Source organism: Mustela putorius, unplaced genomic scaffold (assembly GCF_011764305.1).
Source record: "Mustela putorius furo isolate JIRA1106 unplaced genomic scaffold, ASM1176430v1.1 tig00001063_pilon_pilon_pilon, whole genome shotgun sequence".
In the NCBI taxonomy this organism is placed as follows: domain Eukaryota; kingdom Metazoa; phylum Chordata; class Mammalia; order Carnivora; family Mustelidae; genus Mustela; species Mustela putorius.
In genome coordinates, this window is record NW_025421556.1 from 1,983,390 (window position 1) to 1,999,814 (window position 16,425).

A 16,425-nucleotide genomic window follows, 5' to 3' on the forward strand; every position below is an offset into this window, starting at 1 on the left:
TGTACTGGAATGTAATTTCCTTGAGAGCTAAAACAGGAGTTCTCAAACTGCAGCTGGCATCAGAATCATCTGGAGGGCTTATTCCTGAACCTAACCCCAGAGTTTTTTGATTCAGTAGGTCTAGTGTGGGACCAAGAACTTGCCTTTCTCATAAGTTCCCAGGTGCTCCTCTGGGGAACCCAGGTTAAAGGTCACCATTCCAGACCAGTGATCTCAACCTGGCTACATGTTATTATCACCTGGAGAGGTTTTTAAATTCTTGATGCCCAGACCAATAACATCAGAATCTATGGCGGTCATGATGAGACTTCTGTATTTTTTAAAGCTCCCCAGCAGATTCCAAGGGGCAGGTCAGGTTAGAAAGCACTCTCAAATCTCATAGTGGTTCTTAGCCCAGATTATCCATTAGAATAATCAAGAAAAAGGTTTTTTTTTTTTTTTTTAATTTTACTGAGGTATGATTTGACATACCATAAAAATGACCCTGCTAAAGTGCACAAGTCAGTGCTTCTTATCCACAAAGTTGCACAGTCATCGCCACTATCTAATTACAGAACGCATTCATCACCATCTAGGGAGATTTTAAACAAGGTTCTGATACATGGGTTCTACTCTCAAGAGATTCTTATTTAACTGGTCTACCGGGTAAAGACATCAGTGTTTTTGTAAATTCCTCAGGTGATTCTATTGCCTAGCTAGGGATGGGAACCACAGTTCCTGAGTTTGGTTACAGACCTTCCAACACTGTTTAAGGAGTTAGTAGCTATTTGGGAATTTTCACTGACCCCATCAGGGATGTTGTAAATATAAAGGAACAAGCACACATTCTGTCTAAAGTCCTGCCTGTCCATTAAATGTGCCCAATCACAATGCAAGGGAAATATCATCCCTGATTTCTGGCTCTCAGAGCAGAAAGCTGGGTGGCCTTGCACAGACAGGCTGGGAGGTGATTCTGGTGCCACCAGTCCACTGCCTGCAGCGTTTCTTTGCAAGCCGAAGCCCAGTTTGAGAGACTGCAGGAGCCTCTGGGGGGCTCACTGGGCCCTCAAAATGACTCAGAGCTGCTAGTAAATTTTTAAATATTTGCTTCTGTATTTTTAAGAAGCCCATTTTGTAGAGACCTTTGGTCTGACGCCGTTTCAGTGATGGCCTTTTGCTGAGTAAGGCGCAGAACCAGAATTTGAGTCTTGGGGCCTACAGTTGTCAATGTCAGACTCTGGTTAAAGCTTCTGAACTACAGTTTCCTCAATATTTGTAATATTCCCTTCCTCCCAGAGACATCCATGGTTGAGGAAAATAGTGTATTGGGCTCATTCACCTCTAGGGAATGAATTCAGTGAACAGAGCATGAGATTTTTATGTCACATGATCTGGATTCAATCCCTGGTTCTGGTTCTTTCCACTAACGTGACTTGGGCAAAATGGGAGTGCTTACAATCTATAAAAGGAGAAACCAATAATAATAATAATAACATCTAACTCACCTTTGATAATACCTTTACATATTTTTGTGAAAATCAAGTGGTATAGTTCCAAAAATGGTATAGTTCACATGAAAATGCTTTATATATTATGGCACCATAAAATGATCATGCTTTAGGATATAACTAGATGGATAGACATATGAAAGGAAGAGAGAATGCATAATTTATAAATTAAGTTGATTTCTTTTGATGTGTAGACAGTCTGAACCTTAGGACCTCAGGAGCAAAAGGCTACTTCCTCCATAGATCATTTAAAAGCAGCTATTGCCTGAATTCTGGATGATGAAACCTCATTTAAATGTCTTATGAAGGAGATCCCAAGTTGGTCTCTTTAAGTAGTTCCCCCCCCCCCACTTTCCCTTTTTTTGGGTCTTTGCCTATACAGAAAGACAAAGAGAGTTAATCATGCTCTTCAGTTCTTAGCATTTAATTGGTCCATGCAAGTCCCTTCCTTTCAATTTATTCTTTTCCTTCATCCTTATCTCTGTTCCCATTTCCTATCCTTTCATAGATCCCCATTCTTTTGTTTGCAATGTGGAAACTTCCTTTCTAATGTTATACCTTTGTTTACTCATCTTGCTTAACTAAAACTTTATGCCTTTTGGTTAATCGCTCCCCATTTTTCTCTTCCCCCAGTCCCACAACCACCCTTCTACTCTTTGATTCTGTGAATCTATTTTAGATATCTCATGTAAGTGGGATCATGCAACATTTGTCTATGACTGGCTTATTTCACTTTGCATAATGTCCTCCAGGTTCATCCATGTTGTCGCACATTGCAGAATCTTCTTTTTTTTAAAGGCTGGATAGTACTCCATTGTATGTATATGCCATTGTGAGATCCAGCCATGCTACTATATGAAGATCTAATTCATTTCTTTTGGTTACTGCATTTTTTTCCCATCTTAGGCAAATGCTCTATCATACTCTTCCCCTAGTGAGGGACATGTAAGTTGCCTCCAACACTTGACACCAAGAACAATCATGCAGTGTTCTCCCTGCGTCTCCTTGCATTCCCTACGCCTCACTGTACCAGGAGTGGAGTTCCTGAATCACAAGGTATACACATACTTTGTATCACTCGATCCTGCCAAATTGTAATCCAAAATGATCACACCAGCTTAGGCTCCTACCTGGTTTGCAAGAGGGTTCCTATTTCTCCATATTTTTGCTAGTAGGTGATACATTCAATGCTTAAATTTTGTCAATATGAATAGTATCAACTGATAGCTCCTGATAGTCTTAACATTTTTTTTTAAAGATTTTATTTATTTATTTCACAGAAATCACAAGTAGGCAGAGAGGCAGGCAGAGAGAGAGAGAGAGGAGGAAGCAGGCTCCCTGCAGAGCAGAGAGCCCGATGTGGGGCTCAATCCCAGGACGCTGGGATCATGACCTGAGCCGAAGGCAGAGGCTTTAACCCACTGAGCCACCCAGGCACCCTAGTCTTAACCTTTTTTTAAAAGATGTTATTTATTTACCTGAGAGACAGAGATCACAAGTAGTCAGAGAGGCAGGCAGAGAGAGAGGAGGAAGCAGGCTTTCTGCTGAGCCGAGAGCCCAATGCGGGGCTTGATCCTAGGACAGCAGGATCATGACCAGAGCTGAAGGCAAAGGGTTTAACTCACTGAGCCACCCAGGCGCCCCTTAATTAACATTTTTTATTATAAGTGAGATTAAACATCTCTTCAAATTTTTCCTGATTAGATTTTCAGTGAATTACCTATTCATACCTTCTACCCATTTTTCTGTTGGGTTGTCTTTTCCTTGTTGATTGTTAAAAATTCCTTATATATTCTAGAAACTAATGGTTTGTCTGTTAGAGATGTTGTAAAGATCTTTAGAATATGAGTCACTTTTTTTTTTTTTTTTTTAAAGATTATTTGTTTGACAGAGAGAAACACAGTGAGAGAGGGAACACAAGCAGGGGGAGTGAGAGAGAGAGAAGCAGGTTTTCCACTGAGCAGGGAGCCTAATGCGGGGCTCAATCCCAGGACCCTGGGACCACGACCTGAGCCAAAGGCAGATGCTAAATGACTGACCCACCCAGGTGCCCCTATCAGTCACTTTTTAGTATTGTATATAGTATCCCCTATTCAATAGGAACTTTGAATTGTTTTGATATAGCCAAACTCCATCCTTAATTCTTTTCAGGGATTATACTTTGAGGGTCTAATTTTTTTTTTTTAAAGATTTCATTTATTTTTTGAGAGAGAGAGAGAGGAGAGATAGAGAATGAGAGCATGAGAGGGAAGAGGTCAGAGGGAAAAGCAGACTCCCCACCAAGCAGGGAGCCCAATGTGGGACTCGATCCCAGGATCCTCAAATCATGACCCGAACGAAGGCAGTGGTTTAACTAACTGAGCCAACCAGGTGCCCCCTTCAGGGTCTATTTTAAAGCATCTTTTTCTACCCTAAGATCCCAAGGGTTCTCATACAGGGTCTGTTTCATAACTCTGTTATTTATTTGTCATTTTTCCTTTGACCAGAAGTATATTATTTTAATTATTATAGTTCTTCTTCTTAATATCTATAGTATTTCTTAGTATCTGCTAAGGTCAAGCTCCTTATTTGTTCTTCTTTTTCAAAACTGTCTTAGTTGTTTAAGGCCCTTTATTGTTCCATAGTAATTTAAGAAGGAGTTTTATCTAGTTTTCCCAAAATATTCTGCTGAAATATTTATTGTAATTGCATTGAATTTGTAAATCAGTTAGTGGAAATCTATATCTTTAAATTATAAAATCATTTATATGTGTGAGTTTCCATTTCTTCAAATCTGCTCTCTTCTTTTAAATTTAAAATTTTCTCTATAATGACCTTCCTTAGGCCAGCTCATAGTTTTTAGTATTTGAGTTATTGTAAGTAATATTTTATTTTCTAATTGATTATTGCTGGTATAAAACAATGCTATTTGTCTTTGTTTAATGATATTTTTATTTCTCAACCTTGCGGACCTTGAACTCTGTTATTAATTTTCATAATTTGTAACTTCTCTTATATTTTATATAAATTATTATTTAATCTACAAGCAATGGCAATTTTGTCTTCTCCCTTCCAAAATTTTTAAATTTATTCTCTGATTGTACTGGCCCAAACCCGAGTCCCATGTTGATTGTAACTTTTGAAGAAATTAGACTTGTCTACTTCCAGACCAAGTCATATTGTGGCACGAAATCTACTATCATATATTCTTGGTTAAGAATGTGGTAGGTTAAGGGGCGCCTGGGTGGCTCAGTCATTAAGCCTCCACATTCAGCTGAGGTCATGGACCCAGGGTCCTGGGATCAAACCCCACATTGGGCTTCCCATTCAACAGGAAGCCTGCTTCTCCCTCTCCCACTCTGGCTGCTTGTGTTCCCTCTCTCACTGTGTCTTTCTCTGTCAAATAAATAAATAAAATCTTAAAAAAAAAAAAAAAGAATGTAGTAGGTTTTAAAAAATGTGTATATATATATATATATAGAGAGAGAGAGAGAGAGAGAGAAAGTAGGTTTTCCCACGAGCCTTTTATATGCCTGTGGTAGGAAATGGGGAAGTGGCAGGACCTGGCTGAGAAGGAAATATATGAAGAGTCTTAATCATATTTAGAGTGCCAGGGACCCATACCAATAGCTGCGTCATTACGTAAAGATGCATTTTGGTTTTGTATGTATTTGAATGGTTACCATAATCCAAATTATGTCCCCTTCCTTCTTTTCTCTCTATTCGCTTACACCTTAAAAGTGCTCCGGAAGAAAAAGTGTGATCTTTAAACACCCCCACACTCTTTCTCAGCATGTGCCTATTGGCTTTCCTGTCTCTCCTTCTCCCTATGCTCCTTGCCTACTTTACTAGGGAGCATAACATATCTCTCAGAGATAAACACCCATCCCTTCCTTTTTGGGAAGGGAAAAAACAGAATATCCAAATAACAAGTAGGAGCAGTAAAAGGGCCATCAGTGTTCCCATTGGTAATTTGAATCCTTTCTGCTTCCCTGATTCAGCACACTGGGGCAGATCATTAGATATTCAGACAGAAGTATTTGCAAAACTTTAGTTCCTTTGGCTCTATATGCTTCTTCCCTACCAGCCTAACCATGATTTGTTCAATATGACATCTGCCTCCATCACTGCTGTGTCCTATTTATGCAATCTAATGTAGCTTTATTTCCTTATTTATTTGTTTAGACAGCTGTATCGCATTGCCGGTCCATTTTGAAATTACACTTAACTAAGCTTCTAGTGTTACCCGGTTATTTGTATAATTAGTTTTTGGATCTAATTCAAAGAGTCTACATTTGTCCTTTTTAAAATGCCATTCTGATGCTCTAGCTTATGAAGAGTTTTAGAGACTTGTCTTTGTTATCCAACATTCTATCTAGTGCCCCAATCATCTTGTCATCTGTAGAATTTGATAGGAAGGCCATCGGTGTGCTCATCCAAACCTTTGATAAATATGTCAAAAAGGACAGGGCCAGGGAAGAACCCCGAGGCACACCAATATAAAATTTCCTTCAGGTTGACATGGAATTAGCATTCTTGGACATGACTCTTCAATTATTGATGAAGTCACCTGACTGTGCTTGCATCCATTCCACATTTCTGCATGTTATCCACAAGGATTTCCTGAGAAACACTGTCAGATTCCTTACTGAAATACTAACACACAGTGTGTGCAGCATTTCCTGGACCTACCTGATTAGTAAACCCATGTATTATTCAGTTCTGCCTCAGTTTCAAGTGCCAGAATTTCAATTTAGACTAGGTTAGGCAAAAGAGATCGTTTAGAGGTTCACCTCACTGTATATTCTATGCCATCAGAGCATTCGTTCTTTCTACCATCCATTGTGTTGGCTTCATTCTTATGCCATCTCTCCATTCCTGAAATCAAGATGGCTACCAGCAGCTAGAGAGTTTTTCTCCCAAAAGCTCCTCTGTCATCTGAGAACTAAGTCTCATTGTCTCTGACAGGATTATAAGCCCATCTCTAAACCAAACCCAGGGATGTGATCATCTCAGTGTCTGGGTCACTTGAAGCTGCTCCATCCAAATTACAGGAACTGAGAAAACCTCAAAGATGATGATGCTATCCAAGGAAGAACAAATGCATATCTCCTATATGTAAGAAAAATGTTTTACTTTCCAGGTTTTACTTTTCAGGTACCTCCTGATCATATTGTTCCAAAAGGTCATCTCCTGAACATACTGTTACCCACAGTTCAAGGATCATTCATATTTTATATATACATTAATATAAGCAGTTACTTTATTTATCTATAACTATATACATATGTATCTCTATATATAATTATTGTGCAGTTATAAGTGATGATCTACTTAGATAAACAATATATCATCAGAAGCTTATTTCTATAGGGCTGAGTAATAAGCGTTCTCCATTCTGCAGCTGGCCAACTGACTTCAACCCCACTCACCACAGAAGTCTGGGCAAGAGAGTCATCTACAGATGAGGGATGGGGATATCATGTATGCATTTTGTGGTGAGCTGTCCTGCTGTGAAGAGATGATTTATTGGTCCTGATTCATTTGGATGGAAATTGTAATGCACGATCCAGAATATAGTGGTCTTAAAGCAAAACAAAATGCCAGGGTTGAAAGTTATAAGAATAGGAGCTATATTTTGGCTTTAATATAACTGTTAGAATCTATTATTAGATAGATCTACTATTAGATGGATTCTCTAAATGCACTTAATGGTCTAACTGTTTTTTCACCAAGGCACTGTTCTAGGCACTTAATTTTATATGTTCTGAGAACATTCAAATCCACAAAGAAGTCTCACTCACTTAGTACAAACCTGCTAAAGAGAAAATGCCATAGTGAACATCGGAGAAAATGTCCTTTGGAGATATGTTAAGGGCTGATTTTGGAGGAGAAAATTTTGGAAATTTTTGCATCATGGAGTTGATCTAGAATCATTTGTAATCAGACTCAATGGTTAAAGGAGGACATTTCAGGTCTGATTGCCTGATGAGAACAGTTTTCTCACGTCTATGCTGTCAGGACGCCACTTCTCCTGCCTAACTACCTTAAACAATACAGTATGGCCTTGGCCTGAATTGTATACCTCTATCATTTTGGGTAGTGTCTGTCCTTTTCCTGTTCTTGCTTTATAGAATGCCCTACTTTTGTGTGAACTCGATGTTATACCAGAGTCCATACACAGACAGTAGCAGAATCATTATATCTTACTCTGAAAGGTAGGAAGGCAAGCAGCAGAGAAATATCAAGAGGATTGCCAGCTGTCAGGAATATATTACACTTTCACTGAATATACTACATGTGAAAATAAAAGCAAAAATTTGTTGGGAATTTTGCTAATATGCTATGCGCAGTAAGACATGAGGGACCACCCTCAGAGAATGGAAGGAAAATAGTGGATATTTCAAGAAACCCAGTGGAGAACAACAAGCCACTTTCTCTCACTCTCTCTCTCTCTCTTTTTTTCTTTTGGACAAGTTAGAGCCAAGTGATATAATCATGGGAATGTTAGGACATCCTAGCACTTTCCAGACTGATCGATAACATTAAACATTGCACTTAAGTCTGACAAAATGAAACTAGCAAGAACATATCAATGATCACAAAGAATCTGATCATTATCACTCCTAGGATGTAAAGAACAACAACAAAATTGCAATTTATCTGAGTGTCTTGCCATTATAAAATAGGGCTGAGTCTTAATTTCCTTTCCCATTTTCACAATAAGAAAGTCAATCCAGTGCTCCAGGCACTATTACATCAAATATTGATATAGCGTCACTGTATAGTAGGTTTTCTTTCTAAGAAATTGATAAATTCTTAATGAAGAGTAGGGAGACGGAGCCCAACATGAATGGATAATTCGTTCAAATACAGTTGACTTTTGTCTTTAGAGTTGTTCTTTTTCCATATTACATAATGAATGCTTTTCTTTGGAATTTAAGTTTTCTGACACTAAAACATACATACTTAATAAATCTTTCTGGATTCTAAATGAACATTCTGGGAAAGTTTTCATTTGATACAAATAAAGATGAACAATAAAGTTCCAACTTAGCAAGGAACTTCCTTAAAATCTCTATTTTTAATGTGAGGCCAAACTATCAAGAGCTCCTCCTTAGGAATAAAAGAAAATATCTGGGTGGCTGCGTGGTACTGGTAAAGCTGCTTTCTGAACCCTTTGAGACTATCAGTGCTCAGGTGAATGGGAGAAATGGAGATTTTAGAGTTCTGAACCTAACAGGGTCTTGAGATGTCCATCTGTAGCAGAGCTATACACAACCATCCAAATGCAAGCTTGTCCCTTGCAATTTAAAAAATCAGCTCCATGGGGGCGCCTGGGTCGCTGAGTGGGCTGGGGCCTTTCCCTTCAGCTTGGGTCGTGGTCTCGGAGTCCTGGGATTGGGCCCCGTGTCAGGCTCTCTGCTCGGCAAGAAGCCTGCTTCCCTCTCACTCTCTGCCTGCCTCTCTGCCTACTTGTGATCTCTGTCAAATAAATAAATAAACTCTTCAAAAAAAATCAGCTCCATTCACTTCAGCTACACATGTTTCCACTGAATATTTTAGCATAGAAGTGTAATGAGAAAGCTAGAGACAGGAAAGGAGCAGAAGACACAATTCCTGTCCTCAAGAGGTGTATCACCTAGGAAATACTCAGAGCAACCACGAGAGCTAAATTGTCAAGCTCACCATGTGATATTTATCAAGCTAGACGAAGAGATTCCAAGTGGGTGGAGTTAAGGAAGGAAAATTTTTTTGGAGTTTGAATTGAACCATAAAGAAAATGACAGGGTCGGGATGCCTGGGTGGCTCAGTTGGTTGGGCGGCTGTCTTCGGCTCAGGTCATGATCCCAGCGTCCTGGGATCGAGTCCCACATCGGGCTCCTTGCATGGCAGGGAGCCTGCTTCTCCCTCTGCCTCTGCCTGCCACTCTGTCTGCCTGTGCTTGCTCTCGCTTCTCTCTCTATGACAAATAAATAAAATCTTAAAAAAAAAAAAAAGAAAAGAAAATGACAGGGTCACATTTTGGCTTCAGCTAACATGCACTCACGTAATATCAGTGAAAGAGCCCTGATTCAGATACATAGTAGGAGCTGTCTTTGGATGAAGAAAAGCACTGGGGAATGCTCTTGAGAAGTTAAAAATATGTGCTTTCTGGAACAGGGTGTGTATTTTTCTAGAGATCCCACCAGAGGGCTGTTCAGAGGATGGCCACTGAGATGTTCCAAACAACTTCCAGATGACCTCTAACCAACTAATCAGCAACGGGAAGGCAGTCCAGAGTGTCCAACAGAAACAGCTGTGGAATGATGAAAAAGATCACTTGGAGAAACATATTGGAAAATTAGGCAACCCCCCAAAAGTGAAAACCTATATTGTATTTAGAAGAAGGAAAGTGAGTATCTTGAGAAATTCTGAAGGGTGTTTTGAAAGAACCACAATGTCAGGATTAAATTTTAAAGAATTAAAACAAATTAAGAAAGGTAGCTAGGAACAATTATACGCTAAGATTAACAAGCATTCCTACTGATCGGTGCCAGACATTCTGGGTGTATCTGAAGAGACATTCAATCCATGCTGTGAAGCAACTGAGTCTTGGATTGGCTTTATGGCTCCGGTTTTGGTATTGTGAATGCCTTTGCTTTTGAGCATTTTTTTTCTCCTGTATCCATCACTGCCTGATGGAAACTATAGCTCTATATTTTAGTTGCACTCATCCATGGAATTTCCTTAGTTACTCATCACTTCACATGTGTAGATTCCTTCAGTATTTAAACCTCCCTCTGGCTGACTCTTCGATCTCATCAGCATCAGGCTGGAGAGCAGGTGGTTGACAGTATGACATTGGAGTTAGGCTGCTATCTCTACATCACAAGCCCATCATTTATCATTTGTATTACCTTAGGCAACTTATACAAAGTCTCTGTCCGTCTCTGGATCCCTATCTGCAAAATGAAAGTAATCCAAACTATATTCATACATGAACATGACAGTGGTAATGTAAGCAACACTAAGCACAATACCTGGTCTACAGTAGGCTCGCGAAAGTATTTGCTATTATTACCATTAAAATAAAAATAATTGTATTGAGGTTAATTAACAGGGGCACCTGGGTGGCTTAATCAGTTATACCTCTGCCTTTGGTTGAGATCATAATCCGAGGGTCCTGGGATCGAGCCCCACATTCGGCTCCCTGCCTCAGTTGGGAGCCTGCTTCTCCCTTGGCCTGCTGCTACACCCCCCCGCCATTGTGCTTTCTTTTTTTCTGTCAAATAAATAAATAAATAAAAATCTTTAAAGTTAATTAATTTGGTGAAAAAGTGAATATTATTGTACCACAGCTACAGTTTCTTAATGTCATCATTAAACAGTTCCCTGCCTGATTGACTCAGTTGTGGTTAACAACACATGCCAGGTGAGCCTCCACATTGTTTTTGGTCTTTTCTAAGTATTTTACTTTATTATTATTTTTAAGATTTTATTTTTTGAAACACACAGAGAGAGAAAGAGCACACGCAGAGGGAGTGGCAGGTAGAGAGAGAGGCAGGCTCCGCACTGAGCACAGTCCAATGCAAGACTCCATCTCAGGACCTTGGGATCATGACCTGAGCCGAAGGCAGACACTTAACCAACTAAGTCACCCAGGCATCCCTTTTCTAACTCTTTTAAATGACAAGTGATTAAGATCCTGACCTGACTTTTGAAGACCTATCTGAGTTTGACCTTCATTTCTTCTGAACATTTATTGCTCAAAAACTGACATGGCCTTTGCCCTCATAGAACTTACAGTCTATGGAGTTGACATAATTAATTAAATAATCACTCAAATAAATGTAAAACTACCTTTCCTTAGGAGCACTTAACAAAGTTAACAGATGTTATTAAAAATGTGTATGAGAGGTGTCTACCAAGATCAGAGGCGTCATGGGAAGGCTTCCTTAAAGAAGAGAAAAGCAGAGGGAAATTGGCTATTTCTTTCACTGTTATGACTTGAGGACACAAAGTGTTCTATTTTGCCTTTGTGTTCTCCTGCTGCCTAAGAAACACAAAGTATATTTTTGTTGAGTGAATGAATGAGGCATGCAGATTTCAGAGCCTTGGATGCAGAATAGTGGGTTGACTCTTGTTCTAAATTAGAACCCATTCTGAGCATGCTCTTACCAAGATCACAGGAAAACCCATTTCAGTAATTATTTTGCTGTTTCCCATTCCAGGATCACACCAGAATCTGGGAAGCTTACTTGGATCCTAAAAGAAAGGCATCCAATCTCTTATCTATTCCAGTCTGAAGATGCTGACCATTCTTATTTACTGAACCCATAACAGCCCCTTCAAGTCCTGTGACTCCTTGCTATTTTGGACACAGAGGCTTACAGGAATCTTTACTAAAACTGTGAACATGGTCTCACATCCTAGATAGACCCTAAAGCTACTGCCTTTTTCTTTTTTTTTTTTTTTTTTTTTTTTTTTAAGATTTTATTTATTCATTTGACAGAGAGAGAGTAGAGGGGGAACCACAGAGGGAGAAGGAGATGCAGGTTCCCCACTGAGCAGGAAGCCAATGCAGGGCTTGATCTCAGGACCCTGGAATCAAGACCTGAGCCAAAGGCAGATGCTTAATGACTGAGCTACTTAGGTACCCTAAACCACTGCTTTTGAAGTCTTGCCTCCTATGGGGCCGTTGCCATGGGGGACACATTCTATTCTGTACCTCAGTAACCTTGGAGTCCTTTTCCAAATCTGAAGCAATCACCCTCTCTCTTTCAGCTACCTTCAGTCTTCAGGGAACTCAGGTTTTAAGGAAGTGCCTTATAGGTACCAGTTAATACAAATTTCCCTACTAAGGGAGAAGAGAGCCAAAGGCTGGACTGCCTTTTTGGAATGGGGAGGAAGAAAATGAGTGGGGTAACCTCTGTTAATTAATATCTCAAAGTGTTTTCCTGCCATACCTGGATATTTGGAATTTTCCTTATAGGCAATGTAGTGAAATGATTCTTCTGACAACGGGGTATGTGATGGTTTGGGGAGGAGAAGACATTATTGGAAAATCAGTTAGAAGTGTATTGCCAAAATCTAGACAGGATGTGAGAGACCTTAGTGGCGACAGTGGACATGGGAAGCAGAGCAGACGTTAGAGGCATGTAAAGGAGACTTTTAGGGGGATCTGGGAAGATGGCAGGGTAGAAGGATTCTAACCTCACTTTGTCCCATGCATACACCTAGACAACAGCTACATTAGTGCAGCTAACCCAGAAAATAAACTGAAAACCAACAAAACAGACTCTCCACAGTTATTGGTAAAAAGGAGGCCACATTAAAAATAGTAGGAAGGACAAAGTCCCAGTTGGGAACCAAACTAACCCAAGAGACTAACCACAAATGGGAAGGACAGCACAAGCATAAAGGAGGGATAGGAGTAGACCCTATACCAGGCGCCCCAGACATGGGGGACCGGCACTGGGAAGCTGAATCCCCATAACATCTGGCTTTAAAAACCAGAGGAACTTAACTTTGTGAGAATTTACAGTCACTGGGGCTTAACAGTGGGAACGTTACAAATCAGCAGACGTAGGTCTGGGAGGGCTGGAGAGTGATAGGAAACATAGTCCTTGCCCTAAAAGAGCCAGCATAACAAACAACCCCTCTGAGATACAACATAGAAACAGCATTTTGAAAAGCACCTTGAGTATATGGGAAGGAGATTTATTTACTGATGTGCACTGGAGGAGCAGGGATCCTTGGGAGACATCTTCAAGAAGAGAGGGGCTGACAGGTGCCATTTTCTCCTTTCTACCCAGCCTAGATACCTGGACACGTGTGGGACAACACCAACCCTCTCAACATACCTTGCCAACACTTCATGCCCTGCCCCTGTGTTCTCCTGTAGATCTACCCCATCAAATCCACCCCATTTGGCAAGAATCCTTTCAAATGGGTGTCTGACATCTCTCATTCTTTAAGAAGCTCCTGCAGTGAACAGCCCCACTCCAAAGTGAACCTTGCCCTGGACAGAGGGAAAGATAAGCAAACACACCAGTTTGACTGCAGTCCCAGCGGTGGGCTAGGGGACAGACATCTGATCTGATTGCACACTCTGCCCACTAACAGAAGCCTCCCAGGGGACAATGCAGAAAGAATGCCCTATAGTTCTGTGTAATTACAGGCCTGGCAAACAGACTGAGGGCAGGCATCTGGTCTGACCCAACTACAAGCCCGTAGTGGCCCCAGACTGGCCCCTTAACAACACAGGATCCAAACCTTCTCCACAACAGGCAAAAAGAGTCATTGCAGCTGACTACCCTAAAGGCGAATGCGGTTCCATCACAATAGTAGGATGCATGAAGCACACATAGGAGACACCCTGAAACACCAGGTTTGGGTGAATAGGGGGGACACAGCACTGCAGTGCACTACAGGACCTCTTCTTCACAAGGCCACTACTTTTGAGATCAGGTGATATTGCTGAATTTCTAATATAAAGAATCAAACACAAATAGTTAGACAAAATGAGGAGATAGACAACTCCATCCCAAATGAAAGGACAAATCACAAGCAAAAGAGCTAAATGAAACAGAGATAAGCAATATGCATGATATAAGAATTCAAAGTAATGGTCATAAAGACACTGGACTTGATAAAAAGGTGGAGGATCTTAGTGAGACTTTCAACAAAGAAAATATAAAAAAGAACCTAGCAGAGGCACACTCAAAACTGAAGTTAAAAACACACTAGAAGGAAGAAGGAGTAGACTAGAGGAAGCAGAAGAAGAGATCAGTGAGCTGGAGACAGAATAATGGAAAGCAACCAAGCTGAATGCAAAAAGGATAAAGAATAATAAAAAAATGAGAATAGGTTCTTACACTTGACAGTGTAAAATCATTTGCATTACAGGGATTCCAGAAGGAGAAGAGAGAGAAAAGGGGGCAGAAAATTTATTTGAAGAAATAATAGATGAAAACTACTCTACTCTGAGGAAGGAAACAGATATCCAGGTTCGGGAGGCACAGAGAGTCCCCTCCCCCTGAGAATCAGCCCACAAAAGTAGTGATAAAAAGAGAATTTAATTTTTTTTCCTTATTTTTATTTAAATTCTAGTTAGTTAACATATACTATAATACTGGTTTCCAAAGAGAGAACTTTAAAATCAGCAAGAGAAAAGAAAATTGTTATAAACAAGGGACACCTCCCTAAGGCTATCAATTGATTTTTCAGCAGAAACTTTGTGGGCCAGAAGAGAGTGACATGATATATTCAAAGTGCTAAAAGGGAAAACACCTGCTGCCAAGGATACTCTATCCAGCAAGGCTACCATTCAAAATAGAAAGAGACATAAATAGTTTCCCAGAAAAACAAAAGTTAAAGTTCATCACCACTAAACTAGGCTTACAAAAAGGGTTAAAGAGGGGCACGTAGGTGACTCGGTGTGTTAAGCGTCTGCCTTTGGCTCAGGTCATGATCCTAGGGTCCTGGGATTGAGCCCCACATCAGGATTCCTGCTCAGCAGGGAGTCTGCTTCTCCCTCTCCCTCTGCCTCTCTCCCCCATCCTCCTGCTTGTGCTCTCCCTCTTGCTTTGCTTTCTCTCTTTTTCTCTCAAATAAATAAAATATTAAAAAAGAAAAAAGAAAAGAAAAAAATAAGGGATTTTGTAAATGCCAACATAATTAAAGTAGCAGACTGGGGCACCTGGGTGGCTCAGTCATTAAACATCTGCCTTCAGCTCAGGTCATGATCCCAGGGTCCTGGAATGGAGCCCCGCATTGGGGTCCCTGCTAAGCGGGAAGCCTGCTTCTCCCTCTCCCACTCCCCCTGCTCATGTTCTCTCTCTTGCTATGTCTCTCTGTCTAATAAATACATAAAATTTTTTAAATAAATAAATAAATAAAAGTAGCAGATTAATCATTTATAAAAACCAGTACAGAGGTTAAAGCACAAAAGCAGTACAATTATACTTTACATTCTTTATTTTGTGAATCCCTTGACTTATTTTTACAAATATAAAGTATGATATTATATACATACAACATGGAGGGAGAAGTAAAAATTTAGTACTTTTAGATTAGTTTCAAACTTAAGTGACCATCAATGTAATATAGTCTATAATATGCATAGGATTTTATATATAAACCTAATTATGAACACAAATAAAAAACCTGTAATAGATATGCAAAAAAAAAAAAAAAAAAAAAGAGAAGGAAATCTGTGTATAACACTAATGAAAGGGAAGAGAGCAAGAGAAAAAAGGAACAGAGAAGAGCTACAAAGACAAGCATAAAATAAGTAACAAAATGACAATAAATACATTCCATCGATAATTACTTTGAATATAAATGGACTAAATGCTCTAACAGAAAGACACAGGATGACTAATGGATACAAAAGCAAGATCCATCTTTGCTGCATTTAAGAGACTCATTTCAGACCTAAAGACACATGCAGATTGGAAGTGAAGGGATGGAGAAATATTTATTATGCAAATGGAAGGAAAGAAAGCTGTGGTAGCAATACTTATATCGGATAAAATAGACTTTAAAATAAAGACTGTAACAAGAGACAAAGAAGGGTACTACATAATCATAAAGGGAACAATTCAACTAAAAGGTATAACAATTATAAATATTTATGCATCTAATATACACAGCATCTATTAGCAGACTTAAAGGGAGAAATTGATAGTAATACAGTAATAGTAGGGGATTTTCAATCCCACTTACAGCAATGGGTAGATCATCCATAGAGAAAATCAACAAGGCAACAGTAGCTTTGAATGAACATTAAACCAGATAGAGCTAACAGAAATATTCAGAACAATACATCTTAAAACAGTGGAATATATAGTCTTTTCAAGTGCACGTAGAATATTCTGCTGAAGAGATCACATGTTAGGCCACAAAACAAGTCTCAACAAATAAATCATATCATGCAACTTTTTCAACCAAAAGGTATGAATCTAGAAATCAA

The 16,425-nt window shown here is 39.6% G+C and overlaps 1 pseudogene; it reads right to left on the minus strand.

Annotated features, from left to right (window-relative positions):
• The window catches only part of LOC106004267, a 99,287-nt pseudogene that overhangs the window by 3,117 nt on the left and 79,745 nt on the right, over positions 1–16,425 (minus strand).